The sequence below is a fragment of the Carassius gibelio genome, chromosome A15 (assembly GCF_023724105.1).
Source record: "Carassius gibelio isolate Cgi1373 ecotype wild population from Czech Republic chromosome A15, carGib1.2-hapl.c, whole genome shotgun sequence".
Lineage (NCBI taxonomy): Eukaryota > Metazoa > Chordata > Actinopteri > Cypriniformes > Cyprinidae > Carassius > Carassius gibelio.
The window spans coordinates 942,674-960,876 of record NC_068385.1 but is presented as its reverse complement, the minus strand read 5'-3'; the positions used below and the strand labels follow the sequence as shown (position 1 = coordinate 960,876).

The window sequence follows — 18,203 nt, the reverse complement described above, 5'->3', positions numbered from 1 at the left end:
TTTTTTGTTTTTTTTTTAAGTGTAATACAGATTTGGGAACAGTGCTCTCCAGGATTTGATTAAACAGACTGTATATTATCTTTTACAATTTTTTAAAATTAATTAATTTATTTTGATTAGGCATTGCAATTTCAAAATGTCATAATCTATTTGCACTGTTTGATGTTTTCATTATTGCAGAACTGTCCATTGTACTGATCCCATCATATTATTAAAGAGACTTCAAACAAGACAGAACACGACATTAAACAATATGTACAGTATATTAGGATAAATACATCTAGACTAATTCTGAGCCATCTTAATGTTGAGACCATTTGTGAAAATTTGTATCATGTTTATTTGTGTCATTTTGTCATTTTATATAAATTGCAGGTTGGCTTTTTTTTTCTTTTTTTTTTTTAAGTTTCATTAGACATACTTTTCAAAATGGATTTTAACAAGACAAGGACCTTTAAATAGGCCTGAATTTTCTGAAGAAACTGTTTCAAAAGACCTTCACAACTATTTTCAACCAAAAATTATTTTTAAATGGAAACTTGGGGAAAACAATAAATAAATAAATATTTAGCAACTTGTTTTGGAGCAGTGTGACACTCCTTTTGAAAGTTATTGAACTGAATGATGTGTCATTGAAGAAAACCGTAAAACACAGTGATGGTACAAATTGAATATATGAGGTGCAAATGATTAATAATCCATCTTGAAAAAAGTTTGCCACAAATTTTTGAACTGTTCTATTAAAATAAACATTCTGTTTGCTGTCATGCTTTCTCAGTAGTTGTCAGTAATCTGACGGATTCAGTACCATGGACAGTGATATTTCTGCAGTACTGTAAACATCATTCGATGAACTTGAATTTTAATATTGTGAAAGCTTAATAAACTTAACTATTAAACTAAGTCATAAAGGTTAAAACATAAAGGTTTAGCCATTTGTTTTATTTAACACATGGAGGACACTGTTACACTGTTAAGTCATTATCACATTTAAAAACAAGAAAAACTGAGGTGAATAAAGCAACAAGACATGGGCTGTAGTATGTTCTGTGGGGTCCAGACAAGATGTTGCTTTGGAGCAGTCGGCCCATGCTTCAAAACCAATTGAAATAAATCATATGTCATTGTTAAAATCAGAACAGTTATTGTTTATTTTGAGGCAAATAAATAAATAAAAACAGCTGTAAAATGAAGTGAAGGAGATTACAAATGATTTTCTACTTTACCAATATATCATCACTTAACAAAAATAAGCATACTTCAATTTTATTTTATTAAGTATCTTAAAGTTCAAGTATATTTTTAAGTATACTTTATATAGAAAGTATACAAATATCAGTGTTCTAGTAGTATACTTGTAAGTGTACTGCTTTACTAACCCTTGGGACTAAATTGGCCCACTTTCTAGTAAATAAAAGTATAATTTTAAGTATACTTTAAGTATAGCATAACTTTGAGTACACAACTAGTTTACCTCTGTGTTTGCAATTATACTAAAAGTGAACTTATAGGTATAATGATAGTTTACTGATTAAATACTTTGTACACTTTGACGTAGTCTCAGTAAACTACTAGTTTAGTAGTTTTATACTACAACTCATACTACTCTTACATAATACTTTAAGTATACTACTATGACCCTATTTAGATTTGAATTTGTATATATTTTGTTATATGAATAACAAAAAGAGGGTATCTGCTAGCGTGCAAAAACATTTTATTCTAGCTCAATACATTATTTTTGTAAACACTTTAATGTTGGTAAGTTTCATAAAAAGTAAAGGAAATAAATTTTTTTACAAAAAACTGAGTCGATCAACACCCCAAAGCTTGACTGTCATTATTACCAGTCGACATTTTATTCCATAATGTTGCAGTTTTGAAGCCGTTTCATGTCAGATGATTGTGTTAAATGTGTTAGTATCTGGTGATTATTTTTTTCTTCTTCAGTTGTTTTTTTTTAACTCTGTACAGAAGATGTGTACTAGCGCCATCTACCGTATAATAATGAAAACACGGTGTGATGAATTCAACTTCCTAATCATCGGCAAGAAGGAGGCGGGAACCGGCGGACAATCAAAATGAAACTTTAATAATCACAAAATAAACAAAAAAACAGTGCACCAGCCCCTCACGGACGACTGGTGCGCTCAAATAAAAACCAAAACATAAAATAAGGCCCAGGCCAGGCCCTCTCTCGTCCTTCACTATCGTTGCTCCAGTTTTATACCCTTCCATCTCCTACGTGGGACTCGAGACCGGTGGCGGGGCGCAGGTGTCGCTGATTTCCCAATCATTCCGCCGGCCTCACTCCTTGTTCCCACGTCTCTCGGCCCCGCCCCACTCACCACACACGGATTCTAGGAGTATAGATCAAATAGCCTTTTTTAAGTATAAGTCAAGTATACTTAAATTTCATTTTAAGTATATTTCTGAGGAGCACATAAAGCCCATTTCTGAGAAGTACATAAAAAGTACAAAAAGACTTTCCTGTTTTTAGATTAAAATAAGTTTCCTAATAGCACACTTGAATAAACTTATTTTTCATAAGGGATATTATAGTTTATGTAAAGTTTTTTTTTTTTTTTTTCCTAAACATCTTTTTAAAAAATATTATGATTATGATAAAAATTGTATTGGTGCTAAAGGAAAATCTATAGCTTTAGAAGATATAATGTGAGTTATATTTACAGGTACATCTGTAATTTATTTAAAATGTAGTTGGCTGTTTGCACAATTTTTATTTATTTATTTATTTTTTACTTTTTACTTTTTACTTTTTAGACGGTCCCTATCTTGTTTTCCACACCTCATTGGACATTCAGTGGACGTTCATAAATACTTGGCCATTTTTATCAATTGTGAAAAATGTAGTAGGTTGACAAAAATGGAGCTGAATATAATTAGCAAAAATGTACTTTATTGCACATGTAATTAGAAAGTTATTGAACGCGGAAGTCCGAATGTGCGATAATAAAACCAACTTTACCGCAGTCAGACTAGCAGTACGTGTCTTTAATCAGTAATGAGCTTCAATCGCGTTTTCATTAGATGTCAGCAAAGCACCAGAAAAACATCAGAGCAGCTCTGCAGCATCCGCATTCGAACACAAGCGCGAGCTGCTGCTGTCATTACCGAACCGAACCGAGACGAGCCGAGGTAGAACACACACACACACACGCGCGGGAACGGGGCAGATCTGCATTCATCGGAATCAGACGAAATGAGCTGCTTTTGGATACACTCGATCCTCATCCCGGGATTCTTCCTACTCTTCGGGTTTGAAGGTAAGACATGTGATGGTCTTTTGTCATCATGATCTTTATTTCTGCAGGCGCTCGTGAGGCGTGTGTTCGTGGTGTTGTAAACAGAGGATGTGCGACTGAACTTCAGTCCTCCTTACTGTGATGTTTCAGGACAGATCAGTCTCGATTCCTGATTCTGATAGCCATCTCTCCCGGACGCGTCTCTGTTTATTGGGGTTGTTTCTATTTTCTTCAGTTTCTGGATTGCCCGCTGTGCTGGAGTTTGTGCAGTGAGTGTGAATCAGACGTGAATTATATGATTATTTTGCGCATTGATCTGAATGTAGAAGCACGATCAGAAGCAGCGCATCTAGTGTCGTGATGATGATGATGATGATGATGATGATGAGCGAACAGGATTTTCACGTGATTGTTGTCGGAGGGCCAGTGCTTCACTGACTGATGCAGAACAACACCTGCATGTGTCCTTGCTGGACCTTTGAACCAACAGTACACTGAAGCTTTCAAACAGGTCCTGCTGTCTGTAGTCTTCGGAGCAGCTTTCATTGGCTCAGCTGGAGGAATGTGTTGAGATAGTGTCTGCACACAAGAGGCCCTAGAACTAACAGATGAAACACTCATTAATAATGTCTCATTATTTTTTTAAAAAAAGGTGTAGTTTGTAGCTTATGTGTGTTATGGAGCTAGAGCAAGAACTTCTTTCTATGTAATGTTATTGATGAGGCTGCTTATGTCCATTAGTGCTATTGATTAGCTCTCAGGATAAAGAGGGCGCTCATTAGGATGGACACTAACTCTGGGACCCACAGACACTCAATTATCTCTCACTTAAATCACAGCAAGGCTTTACAATGCCATTATGAGAATTATTTTTTTCTTCCATGAAGTTACTGTTACGGACATGAACACAAGCAGTGAAAGCATCTGAAGCTAACAGTGTTCTTTTGCTAATAAAGAGTTCAGTGATCACTAGTTAGATGGTGTTGTATGATGCTTGCGTGTGTAGAATGGTGCATGTCACAATTTTCACATTCTTCTTCTGCTCCCTTGTCAGATAGCATTACGGCCATCCATGCGATTGCATCCCGATGTAATGAAAGTGCTAGCCTTGTATGCTTCTCAATTTATGAGCTAATGGTGGTGATGTGGGAACAGGGACAAATACAAAACCAGTGAAAGCTTTGGCTGTCTCTATCTGTGTGTGTTGGATGAGCTGCCAAGAGGGGTCTCTGTTGGATCGGGTCAATATGGGGCTTCATCAGAAATCATTCACTCGATATTTACACAGACTGTAGGCTTCACCAGGAGATGATCCTTTAGCAGCCACAGGAAATTACACGTCTTTATGAGTTAGGTGGAAGAATATTCTTGCCACTAAGGTATGTGATCTCAAAAAAAAATTTGCCGTCAAATCCACATTCTGGCTGATTCTACTCTTGGTACTCAACAGTACATCATTACATTGTTGGCAATCTTTTTCAGAAGAAAATTAAAAAAGAAAAGGTTTCATATTGTAATGTTGATTTGACAATATCTTAATAATGTCCACTGTTCTCCATTTTGACAGCTGTATTTGAATAACTCTTATCAGAAATCATAGCAAAGCATTTACAGTATTTACGCTAACGTTGACTCCCAGACTGATGTGGTCCTGTGACTCCATTTGCATGCTGTTTGGAGTTTTAGAGCTGTACTTATTATCCATTCTGGTCAGACAGCGTTTGCTTCTGATGGGTGCCGGAGAGAACAGGGAAGGAAATGAATTCTGCTCTGGGAGCCACTGATTCCATTTGGCTGTCCATTTGTGGACTATCTGCAAGGTGCTTCAGCAACCACAGAGGTTTGAAAGCCCACTCAAACCACGATCGTTAGTCATGTACAGAAGTAAGCAATGTTGTGGTCAGTCCCCAGGAATGCTACTGTTTTACTAGTATTCATTGGTAATGTCAACACTGAACTGTAAGTTTATTCGTTTTTTTCCTGGTTCTTTTGAATGATTTTGAGATATCGAAGAAACTATAAAACAAGGCGGTAGCCAAACACTTTCATGCTCTTCTTCTGAATAGCATGCTATGATTGAATATTTTTACATTTAGGTAATTGTGATTATTTTTCTGATGAATTGTCTTGTCCTAGTGTCAGTTTTCATCAGATATAGTCTTTCTGTCTTCATCTAATATGTTGAATCGGGAGGTGTTCAAACACTGACTGCTGAATCAGAGACTGTGGTCGTGTGCTGCTTCGTTTCTGCTGTGTTTATTTGGAGGCAGGCGCAGCAGCTAAAAGCATGTACTGATTTCTGTCAGGAAAAGCACAATTAATTGACACTGATGAGATGATTTGAAGATGATTGATAATTATTCATAACTTCTTGCTTGCTGTCTGGATTCCTGCTGTTTGTTTCTCCAATGTGTCATAGACTGACATTTATGAGTTTTTAGGTTAGCATTAAATCTTGCAGTCCATATAATGTCCTTTTGTGTATAGTACAGAGCGGGGTCTGGTGCGAGGATCCCTCACATCACCGTTGCCTCAGGTCTGGTGTATTAAAGATGACCTCACGTATTGTGTGGACAGGAACATTTATCAGCTCTCTAATTAAAAGTGATGAATGAGATTAAATCAAAGATTAAATAAATTATGTTAGTTGCCAGAAGGAGAGATCACTTGATCTCAAACACAAAACACAAAAGTGCTTAGAATAAATGGTAGTTAAATTTCAAACTCCGTATAAATAACATCTGTGGAGCTTGTGCATGTTTTTTTGTGTACACTTTTTCTGTTTTTTTTTTTTTTTTACTTTTATTATTAATTAATTATATATAAATACAATGGCTTCAAGATGTAACGGCAGACTGCAGACATGAACAGACAACAGTGTGATTCACTAACAGCTGATGAGTTCACTGATGCTGCTGTGTTCATCAGTTAACACCAAAAATCATTTTAATTGTAACTATTGTGAACGGGATACTAGAGTTTGCGGTTCAGATTGTGAGACTCGTCTGTGAATGATTCCAGCTGGGAGAGACACTCTGTAGACTGGACTAACTTGAGCAGGAACTTACCTAACCCTTGCGCCTCAGTCTTGTTAAGGTCGTCTCTTGGGATCGCTGGCCCAGGACAGCTACAGGTCTCGCACAGGTCTCGCACAGACATGAAGGTCATGGTTTGGTTTGCTGTGAAGAACAGAAAGCTCCTGATGTTCAGATATCACTCAGCATCAGAGGAAGAGCAGGCCAAGGGTGGCAGTCGCAGTTGTCATGGCAACATGTTCAATACACAGCAGTGAGGGAGCAAGAGGCTCTTCAGCTCCAAATTATTGTAATTGTAAATGCAAACATTTGGGGGTCAATGATGAGTCTTCACACCGATCGCAAGTCTTGAAAAACAATACAAATTGCTTTACTTAGTCAAGTCATCTTTATTTCTGTAGCACTTTATACAATTCATATTTTGTCTAGGCAGCTTTACAGTGTCAAACATGAATATAGTTTGTCAATAATGCAAGAAAAAATAAAAGTTATTTTCCAGCTTAAGTCAAGTCAGCTGTCAAGTCAAGTCAAGTCACCTTTATTTACATAGCACTTTAAACAAAATACATTGCGTCAAAGCAACTGAACAACATTCATTAGGAAAACAGTGTGTCAATAATGCAAAATGATAGTTAAAGGCACTTCATCATTGAATTCAGTGATTTCATCTCTGTTCAGTTAAATAGTGTCTGTGCATTTATTTGCAATCAAGTCAATGATATCGCTGTAGATGAAGTGACCCCAACTAAGTGTCTCCAATACGCATTAATCCACAAATGACTTAAGCTGTTAACATTTTTTATGTGGCTGACACTCCCTCTGAGTTAAAACAAACCAATATCCCGGAGCTGATGATACTGCGCACGTGTGATTCAGCGTGAAGCAGACCGACACACAGAGCGTCTGAACTGAACTGATTCTTTTGGTGATTGATTCTGAACTGATTCTGTGCTAGTGTTATGAGCGCGGGTAAACTGAAGGCTTGAATCAAGGGCAATCATCGCAAACGACACCATTATGTAGAGCCCAAAAGAACCGGTGAACTGTTTTCTTCAACCGGTTTATTGAATTGAACTGTCCGAAAGAACTACTGGTGATCCGAACACCGATGCAACCGGTTCTTGACTCGAGAACGAGTCAGTCGTTCGTTCGTTATCTGGCTCGGCTCGGTGCTCATCTTCAGTTAATAGAGATGCAAACCGTTTAAAACGATTCAGTTTGATTTGGTGAACTGGTTCAAAAAGATCTGGTTACATCGAATGATTCGTTCATGAACCGGATATCACAAACTGCTTTGTTTTGAACTCTCTCTCACAACAGACACGGAAGAGAAGACAATGCTGAATAAAGTTGTAGTTTTTGCTTTTTTTGGACCAAAATGTGTTTTCGATGCTTCAAAATATTCTAATGGACCCTCTGATGTCACATGGACTACTTTGATGATGTTCTTCTTACCTTTCTGGACATGGACAGTAGACCGTACACACAGCTTCAATGGAGGGACTGAGAGCTCTCGGACTACATCTAAAATATCTTAAACTGTGTTCTGAAGAAATACGGAGGTCTCATGGGTTTGGAACGACATCAGGGTGAGTTATTAATGACATAATTTTGTTTATTGGGTAAACTAACCCTTTAAATGCCTGGATATCTATGTCTGTTGAGACTCTCATCTCTCATCATGTGAACAGCATGCGCTCTTACTCACGTGAATTCACATGTCAGGGCTGCAGAATAATATTTGAGGATGGAGCGCTGCATGTACACACCTGTAAGAGCCTGACCGTGATTGAGATTGTGATGCAGACAGCTGAGTCGTTCATACTGATGGTATTGCTGACGAGAGATCGGCTCCGTTAGATGCTAAGGGTCCATCTGCTGCGACAGAGATCCATATGAGTTTCCAGATGGTCTTCACACCTGAGCATGAAGATTGTGCCGTGACGGATACTTGTGTTGATGTCGCGTGGCTCGTGCTGCTGACTGTGAACTTCAGTTATTTCTGCAGTATTCTTCTGGAATCACGGACTGAAATGAATCTGTCAATCAGCTTTTAGAAGCAGCTTATGGAAATGAATCTTCCAAACGAACCAATTTGTGTGTTCTTTCAAGTGTGCAGTGTGGAGACCATATCGAGTTTGTTGATTCTTATCTGAGCAGCTTCGAGAATGAATGTATGAAGATCTTAATGCTTTTAAGAGAACAAACTTATATCATTAGTCTTTTATTTCCCATACTCACTCTCTCTCTCTCTCTCTCTCTCTCTTTCTCTCTCTCTCACACACACACACACACACACACAGTTGTATGTCTGAAGTGTGTGTGCATCCAAAATGTCTTCTCTAAAATAGTAAAACCTGTTGAACACGGACTACTGAGCCATACCTATCTAGTTAAAGTCTTATATTTTGGTCAAGTCATGTTTAAATGTTTAATTTAATTCTATAATTGTGCACCGGTTTCTATGATGGTTATGTTTTGGGTTAGGTTTACATTTTAGAATATATCTTAATCAGATAGAAAAATGATGAAAATCTATTAGATGCCTTTACTAACAAACACAAATGTGTGTGTGTGTGTGTGTGTGTGTGTGTGTGTGTGTAAGTGTGTGATTATTTCTGAAACACACAGTATGTCGATACTTCACATGTTTTTCCATCTCCACAGTCAGAAGCCCAGAATAAAACACCTGTCCTCTTTCTCTGTCACTCTCATTAGGACATAAACCAGTAAATTAAGAATTAAAAGTCTGACTGGAAATCAATAAATAGATTCACTTTATAGCACTTTTGGCAAAGAAAATGGTTTTTGGCTAAACTGTTGTCAAGTAAGTGTAAATATTCATGAAGTGAACCTTCCAGGATGAATATTGATGACTGTACTGTTTGGATGATTTTGATTGTTGATTTAGATGAGACTCTCAATGTGAATGAAATTCTTAAAGTGCATAATTGAATGCAGTAGATACAAACCCAGAGCAGAGTGTGTGTGTGTGTGTGTGTGTGTGTGTGTGTGTGTGTGTGTGTGTGAGTGTGTGTGTGAGTGAGAGAGAGAGTTTGTATGTGTGTTTGAGTGTGTGTGTGTGTGTGTGTGTGTGTGTGCGTGAGAGAGAGAGAGTTTGTGTGTGAGTGTCTTTGGGTGTGTATCTGTCTGAAAACAATGGCTGATCTGTGTGAAGGATGTGAAGGATGAAGGCACTGCGAAGGACATTTGTGTGTATCATTGCTTTTTTCATGGAAAGGGATAGAGGCTCAGGTGATGGAAATGAAGTTAATTTGATGTTTTTCTACCTTGTTATATCCTTGGTATAACTCCACGTCCACCATATCTCCTTGTGCAAGTCTCGGCAGTGTTTGTGGACCAATTTAAATCTGATTTGTGTGATCTGATGTGAGCAATAGGGAATAATTGATGTGATGTCGAGCTACTGAAGCACATCGACAAACCAAAACACTTGTGTGGTCATAACAGAGGACTTGGGCTTTGAATGTGATTTAATTTGGGCTGGAGAGATTGTTATGAGCTTGTAGTCCACTCAGTATGATTATGCAGTAATGTTTTTGTGAGTGAATGTTAATGTGAGTGATTCTGAATGCAATGTAATTACAATTTGAATGTACCTATATATTCAGTGGTTCTAAAACTCTGACCAAGTAGATTTGGTTAACATCATGAGCCAATGAAGGGAGTCGGTGTTGTTCGTCAGTCAAATTTGTAGGAGCGAGTATAGAGAGAATTAGGAGATCAGATGATGAGAGATGACGAGAGACTGTCCGAAGAGATTCATCTGGAGTTCAGTATGTACTGCGTATGTGTCTCGTACACTGCGGTTTGAATGAGACATAATAAGTGCTCGTAATAATAGAGGAGGAGATAACCCTAACCTAAACTTACCAATGAATATGGAAATCTGTTTCTGTTAAATAGATGGACAGCCAGTGAAGCAGTGAATCTTGTACATTAGAGTTTGAGAATTATTCCAGTTTGTAAAACAGCAAACCATCTGATGAAGCACCACTAAAAACGTTTTTTTAGAGTTTTTAGACTTTTTATGGCATTAATAGTCCTGTCTTCAAATGCTGTCAGTTGTTATTTGGTCTGTTGGTTGTGGACTTGTTGTGTTGTATTTTTGTTCTCCTTCTGAAGACATGGATTCTCAGCTTCTGTTCTTCAGAGCTTTTGGTAAGAAAGTGTCTACTAGGAAAATAAGTGTCAGAGTTCTGTGTGAGATGAGCGCCGTCCCTCACAGATGTAATAATGCTGGAGAGTAGAGGACTAACTCTCAGTGCTGTTGGGCTCGTAAATAGACTTGATAAGCACTGAGCTCATTTATATGCTAATTCTCTAAAGCAACATGTCATGCATTTACTGCTCTCCACTCCAGTGGACGTGAGAATCCAGCGTCATCTGAGCTCACAGAATCTCATTCGGAGAGGAACGCTAGGACGCACTGCAGAGACGAGCAGCTTCAACACACGTGCACTCAACATCGGTGATAAAACATTTGCACTAGGAAGGAAAGTTACAGAATACTGTATCTTGTTGCAAAATCTGAACTATCGCACATATCTAATCTGCTAAATGGCATTATAAGGCAGTAAGATATTAATATCTTCATTTTCTGCTTTGAAACGGTGTATATTGTGAAAAGTGTTATACAAATAAATTGGAGTTGATTATATTTGATCAATGCAATGCAGTGCCTCCCACCACAGAGTCACCTGTGCGTGAAGATTATTGACACAAATGTCACGCTATAATGTTACATTATAAATTAATACAGTGAGGTTATGTATTAATAAAAACTAGATAATAAAAACTAGATACTTCCAATACTCCTTCCACTTCGGCTGTTTTCTCCAACTTAAACTGATATCTATAATCAATAAGTGAAATACACCTGGATAAATGTATATTAATAATGCGAGACATTTCTCTGGTGATGGTTTATATTAGATCTTGAGTCATGACGCGCTGCTAACTCAAGTGACCTGAACACAATCAGTGCTGCTGCTGCACAAAACAGACTGTAAATTATCATCCAAACATTACCTTTATCTTGCTCTTTTTTTCTTCTCCTCTGTCCTTTTCTTCTTTCTCTTTTCGGCACAAGAGGGATACATCCTTTTTTGTGACATGGCTCATCATTTATTACAGTGATGCGCACTGGCGGTCTGGAGTGACGCGAGGGTCTAGCACAATTGGGCATGACTCTAACGCTAGCAGACACAGCAGCAGTTGTCAGCAAATCAGAATATCTTGACTTGATTTATTCAATTAGTCATTCATATTCATTCATTCATTTATATCACTTGTTTACGTTATTTAATGTAAAAAAAAACAAAAAAACACTTGGGGGCCCCAAGCCCCGCTTGGTTCGGTTATGCCTCGGGCCGGCCCTGATGCGAGGGTCATTACACGAATATAAGAAGTGATGCCCCCTAATCGGGTACCAGGATCATGTCCCTCCTTCACTCAGACTTCAACTAAATGATTGATTACTTGATTAGGCCTGCTTGATTACTGTTAACAAAACGTATTCTGTCATTAACAGCATATTACAGGCAAATCCAAATGCTGTCAATTATAAGCCCGACTTAAAAGAGGTGTCATTTTAAGCATTTTTGTGTATACAGTGTATATGCTTCTCTGTCTCTGAATTATTACTGATAAAGCAAGAATAACTTTGCATATGTGAGCTAGGTTAGCTCTTACGGTCAGTGTTGATTAATTGTCACTGTTAGATATTGAAAATGATAATGTTGACGATATCCAGATGAATGAATGAGGTCTGTGTGAATGTTGCTTGATCTGTGTTATCAGAGAGAGGTTCTCCATGTGATCCCTGAGGACCTGCCTCCTGTTGCTTCCAGAAGCAAATTCAAGGTTTTGGTTCCCACAAGCTGCGATCAGTGAATGTGTTCCAACATGTCGTTCCTTCACAGCATAGTCACTCTCCAAAACTCAAGCAAGACGTCTGATCTGCTGAGATCATCATAACTAAAAACCCTTAAAATCTCAAAAACTCTTATTCTTTGCATTTAATCTCTGCTTTAACTTGGTTCGTAGTCTAGCTTTCAAATAAACCTGGCATTGTACATTAGGAATATTATTTGGCTTTGTAACAAATTGCTTATGCTCCTCTGTTGTCAGACAGATGTTGGATAAAAGGGTCTGCCCAACACCTCTCTTATTTTCCTTTTGGTTGCATCTCAGATAAGTGACGTATAAGTCTTCAGGTGTGTTTCTTTCAGTTTCCCTGTAATCTCTTCAAACATCTATTGGCAAGTTTTCATAGTTTCTCCTAAGCAAGTTGTTGCACATGGATCCTGAGTGTAAGAAGAAGCCTTGTGCTGTAAATAATAGTGAGCAGCTGACTCCTGAGAGGCAGCACAATTACTGTATTTAAAGACCAGTGAAAGTTTTACCTGTATTTTTCTCTTTTGTCCTACAGGATTCTAAGATTTCTGCTATTCCTGCAGGCCACTTCAAACTGATAAAGCTTCATCCATTCAGGTCAAATATCTACTCTGACATCACTACACTGTGAAGCTGCATGCGTGTTGTGATGTTACTAGTGTGGACACTGCAGTAGACGGCTGCTGTTCTCCTTTTATTATTGTGATGCTCTTACTCTAGTTCAGATGGCTGCTCACAGCTCTGTGTCTCCATGGGCTGCTTCTGAATAGAATTGCATTGTCTTTTAGGCAGCTCTCGAGAGCGGGTTATCAAACAGCGCAGTTGCTGTGAGACAAGAAGTTCCATTGAAATGAAGACTTGTATACAGTCGCTGTTTATGAGTGGTTTGTGTAACTCGGTCACTCGAGGAGCTGCTGGAGAGAGTGTGGAGAGAACAGCTGATGAAGGGTCTGTATCTGTCTCGGTTCGCTGTCTCAGTGAGCAGATACTGGGTTGAATCACATTGATGAAGGTAAGAGCTGTTGTCTCGACAGAGGGATTGTCTCTAGCCATATGTGTATATTTAATTTCTGATGAGAATGATCAGATTAACAGATGCCACATGCTGCAGACACAAGGGAATTTGTCAGACTCGTTTTACTGGACTGGATGTTTTCCGGAGCAGTGTCTTAAACTACAAGAACTCCAGAAATGGCCATACTTGATTTGCAGGACGTTGTGGACATATACAGTACACAGAAGGACTGGACGACCTGCGCTCTCAATCTACTGTACACTGATGATAAACTCTGAGCTGCTGTTTTATTGATAATCTACTGAGATTAGACAGATCCAGTCTAGAAATTAAAGGCTAATATATACTGTATTTTATACATTACATTTCATTATATTTATTTAATGCATTAGTTTTAATCATTAATAATTGTTTAACAACGATTTCCCATAATGCCATCACCTGTGTTAAGTTTTTTTTTAATTCCACGACTGAAATGCCTTCTTCCTGTTATTGCTGTGAGACAGAACAACGAATAAACCTCACTGATCTCATGGGAAGATTTTAGCAATCGTAGACCATTGCACTGATATTGCATTAAAATGTTTTACTAATGTTCTTTAATAAAAAAAAAAACAACTAATATTTTGAAATTGCCAAATCAAACTAGTCAAGTCCTTTATTTAACAAAACCTTTATTTATGAAGCGCTTTAAACAAAATACATAGTTAATAAATAGTTAAAGGCAGTTCACCATTGAATTCAGTGATATTATCTCTGTTCAGTTTAATAGAGTCTGTGCATTTAAACTATCCCGAAACTGTGAACCGAGAGAAACATTATTCTTGTAATTATTATACTTATTATAATTCTGGAATACATTCTTCTTTATATCCCTGAATATGTTTCGATCATCATCCAGGCTGTGGTTAGCTGTGTCTCAGAGTCCAGACTTTATAGTTACAGATGTTCTTCACAATCATGTCATGCTGGATATACAAAAGATAAACAAAATGACCATATTTGTGATTCTGCTTAATGATCCAGTTTGGAGTTGTTGTAGTTATTTGAGTGTTTTGTGTGGTAAAGCATGATCAAAACTGTGTGTCAAAATGTTCAACTGAAGAGAAAACCCTGTTTGGATCAAGGTGAGAGAGAGTTGACAGTATTTACATCTGGCAGTGAACTATCCCTTTCATGCTCTTTTTGGGGTAGTTTACCATGGTATTTTATACTATAGTACAGTGAGACGAGATCATACTCAGATGTCATCCTCACATCATACTGCTACAGGATCTACTTCAGATACGAATCTATGAATTTGAGGTTAAATCAGATTAGAAGAAAACAAGTATTTCTGCCATTTTAGAGAAGAAGCAGTAAAAACAGAGTCACTTCCATGAACTTCAGCTACAGAATGTTTTTTGATACAGTGAAACATTTGACATGATAATGATTCTCAGATGTTTCTGGAGAAGTGAACATCAACGCAGATGTCATGTTTTCATGAAGCTGGATCAAAATGCTGAAAGTGTAGAGCATCGAGGGCAGAGCTGAGATCCGCTGCTGTGCTTCACTTCCAGAGCGACGTGAGATGAAGAGACTGACAGAGACGTTCACATGAGAGAGGAGCAGAGCTTGTGTGAACACTGTATACTGCTCTTCTGTTGATCCTGGAAATGATGGTTGAGCGCTCTCTCGCTCTTTTCTTTTCTTTTCTTTTTTTGGATAGGTCATGGAGCTTTGATTTTGCTTAGATAAACTCTTCTCAGATGTCTGTGTGGATGTAAAATTGAGAAGCCAGTTCAGTTTGACAGGTTTTTGTTTATTATCACATCATGCAGTAGTTCAGTGCTTCATTACAAGTTCATTCCCTCACGTTAAACACTTATTCTTGTTTTCACTCACGCAAACCTTTACATGATTCGAAAAACAGATGATTACTATTGTAATAGATCCGCTGGCCCGCAGACTAAATTCAGATTGTTTCATATGGCCTCTATAGTGTTTATAGTTTATACTTAAATCCAGACTGCAAATCAATTTTCACTTTCTGCATTCTGTCTAGCCGCTGCTTTCTGAATTGATTAAGAAACCGTGGCCTAACAAAAGCTCAGCGATCACTCCATTCCTGAGAGGTAAAGCTTTTCAGTTCAGAAATAGTTTCATGACATTCAGCAGGTTTGGGTGTGTTTCAGTCGATGGTGTTAATGTGGGTTTTTGTTCTGTTGGTGTCTGGGGAATTTGAGGTTTTGCTGGCACAGAGGCACTTTATTTGATAGATTCTGTTCTGAGATAAATATCCGTGTCACTCATAACCTTCAGAAAGAGTCTTGTTCGCCCAGTTTCTGTGGGACAAACAGAAAAGACATGAGTCTGTTTCAGCATGTTAAATGCAGATCTAATAAAAAGTGTTCAAATGAATCAAATATGTGGATATGACAGTCTGATTGGTGCTGTTGATTATTATCTAGGTCTGTTGAGTAGAGCTGTGCAGCAAAGCCAGTATTTGTATCTGTATCGGCGGTCTGTATTCAACCGTAACTTCCTACAGTTATACATGACAAGACCATTATATCTATGCTTTTACAGCCTTTCTTTTTTCTTAGTTATCACTGAACAAATATGTCGTGTTTAACAAAAATATATTTTTTATGATGATAACATTTATTTAAATATCTTCTAACAGTGTGAGCAGAAGTCCTTGTTCAGATGAAGTGTGTGTGCTTCGGGCGATGCGAGTTTGTGTCCTAGCTTGGGGACATTTTATGATCTGATAAATAAATATTACAATTTCTTCTAATTAAAACAGTAAGGGTTCCTAATATGCAGTTTAGAAATATGGGAACTGATTTAAGTCCTTTCCAGGAAATGCATGGAAACAAACAAGTGCAACAGTACTATTTATTTGCACTTATTTCATTCATAGAGTTTAACCTCATTCACTTCACACACTTGTTATTGCGTTGTAATATTATTGGTTTATGTAAAACAGCATGATTTCTTTTGGTTCACCAGTTCCTGTGCAGTTTTAAAAAAGTATTTCACTCAAGTATTGCAGGTCTGGAAAAGTAGCAATGGAAAAAAAGAGAACAGACAATGCCAGCCTCAGCCGAATATTCTGACAGAATTATTGGTTATCCATTATTCGTTTCTTAAGCCATTATCCTTGCCTTTCTGAATAAGGTATTCTATTCGGCTTCGGTCACACCTCATAAACAGATTTCAGCTCTCGTTCATGCTGTGGATCAGCGCTGTAGAGCAGGTCATTTATCTGCTTTGTTCATCAGCCTCTCATGTCGAGGAATAATGGTGTTGATGAATAAATGCCATGGAGATGTGAAGAAGACTTTGAGCAGTTACACTAAATCATCTACAAACTCCATCAGGTCCTCCTGGACACATGTGGCTTTCATTTTGCAGCCGCAGTTAGATTCAGCTGAACCTCATTCGCTTGTGGCTGTGTATTTCTTCATGTTTTGATTTTGTGATGTATGATTATAAAATCATCCTGTTTGACTACAGATGAAATCTTACTGAGCTTCTTACTTCTGACTTCCTTAATCTAGATGTAGCCCACAAGATGAAGCACATCATCCTGTTTCTATTGGAGATGACCTGATTCTACACCTGAAATAGACTCACTGTTTCCTCATGAGCGTTGAGTAAAATAAAACATCTTACCCTTGAATCCTCCAGACCACCCATATATACCCCCCCCCCCTCTCTCTGTCCCTCTCTCTCTCTCTCTGTGTGTGTGTGTGTGTGTGTGTGTGTGTGTGGTAGTTAATGACTGTAGTTCTGAGCAGTGGAGACAATGATACTGTAAATACGTAATTTCAGCAGAATTTCTACCAACTCTCACTTAAAGTCTTTTTCTTTGTGGAAGGATGTGCAAACATGATGGGATCAACAAGGCATAAATAAAATACAAAATAGATTTGAACCATTTTCATGTTTCCCCACGATGACAGACCGGAACAGGAAAAGCCACGGCGCTGATCCACAAAAGATTTCTGTAGCTGTAGAAAAGTCTTTAGAAAGTCACATGACACTCTTTCTAAATGTCCGTCTAAAGCGGGTCAGAGCTCAATGATGTCACTGCTGCCTCCCTGAACTCTGCTGATTGCGTTGTCAGCATTTGAGTTTATTGATTTCTTTCGGAGCTTCTAGAATAAATGAATGAGGTTTCTTTCTCTCTCATGCTCTCGTATGTCTGAGACAAAGGCAGGTTGTCGGTGCTGCACGTGTCTCCACAGACAGAAGCCCAGAATAAAAAGCCTGTTCTCTTTCTCTGTCACTCTCAGATGGATGTAGGACACTAAAGCGGTCTGAAGTCTGCTGGGTTTTCACTTTAAACGCACCTAACAGACTGAACAGCCAAGTGAATTCCAGAGTACAGTGCAGAACTGCAACTAAACTGAGAAAATTCATACGTGTCTGATGTTGAATGTGTTGGATAGCATTAAAAATATTAATATTTACAGCCAGTTAGCAGATAGATCGTCTGTGTTCATTCTAATGTAACATGCAGATAATTCTGGATGAGGCAGGTGCACATGTCAGATGAACATGTCTCTGATGATTCACACTTGTGAACAACCAAAAGCAATGTAAACTCCATTAGTTGGCACAGACTTTCAGTTGCATCAGGAACTTAAATTTGCGTCTGAGCGTTGTAGAGATGTGCCTCGCTGCATGTTTGTCTGTCTGTGTTGTTTGTCTTACTGATGAAAACACTCCTGTTCCTCTGATGATTGGTTTGCTGGGTTGTCACTATCACTTTTATGGCTGAGATTATTGTCTGAATTCATTTCTGCTGACAGTCAAGTTTGATTGACAGCTGTCACTCAAAGGGAAATATTAAAGCAGCGACTCAGCTGATGTTACTGAATCAGCGTGAGTCCATGCAATGATGCTTTGAGTCTGTATGCAGCATGAATCATGTTTTCTTTGACAAACACATCATTCCTCTCTGAGTAGAGCCAA

The 18,203-nt window shown here is 38.1% G+C and overlaps 1 long non-coding RNA gene across 1 annotated transcript; it reads left to right on the top strand.

The window, feature by feature from the left end:
* The first annotated feature begins 2,895 nt into the window (after positions 1–2,895).
* LOC128029481 (uncharacterized) lies at positions 2,896–13,774 on the top strand. Its single transcript, XR_008187400.1, has 4 exons — positions 2,896–3,287; positions 12,756–12,817; positions 13,009–13,232; positions 13,308–13,774. It is a non-coding gene; the product is annotated as an uncharacterized LOC128029481 (long non-coding RNA).
* Positions 13,775–18,203: the final 4,429 nt, after the last annotated feature.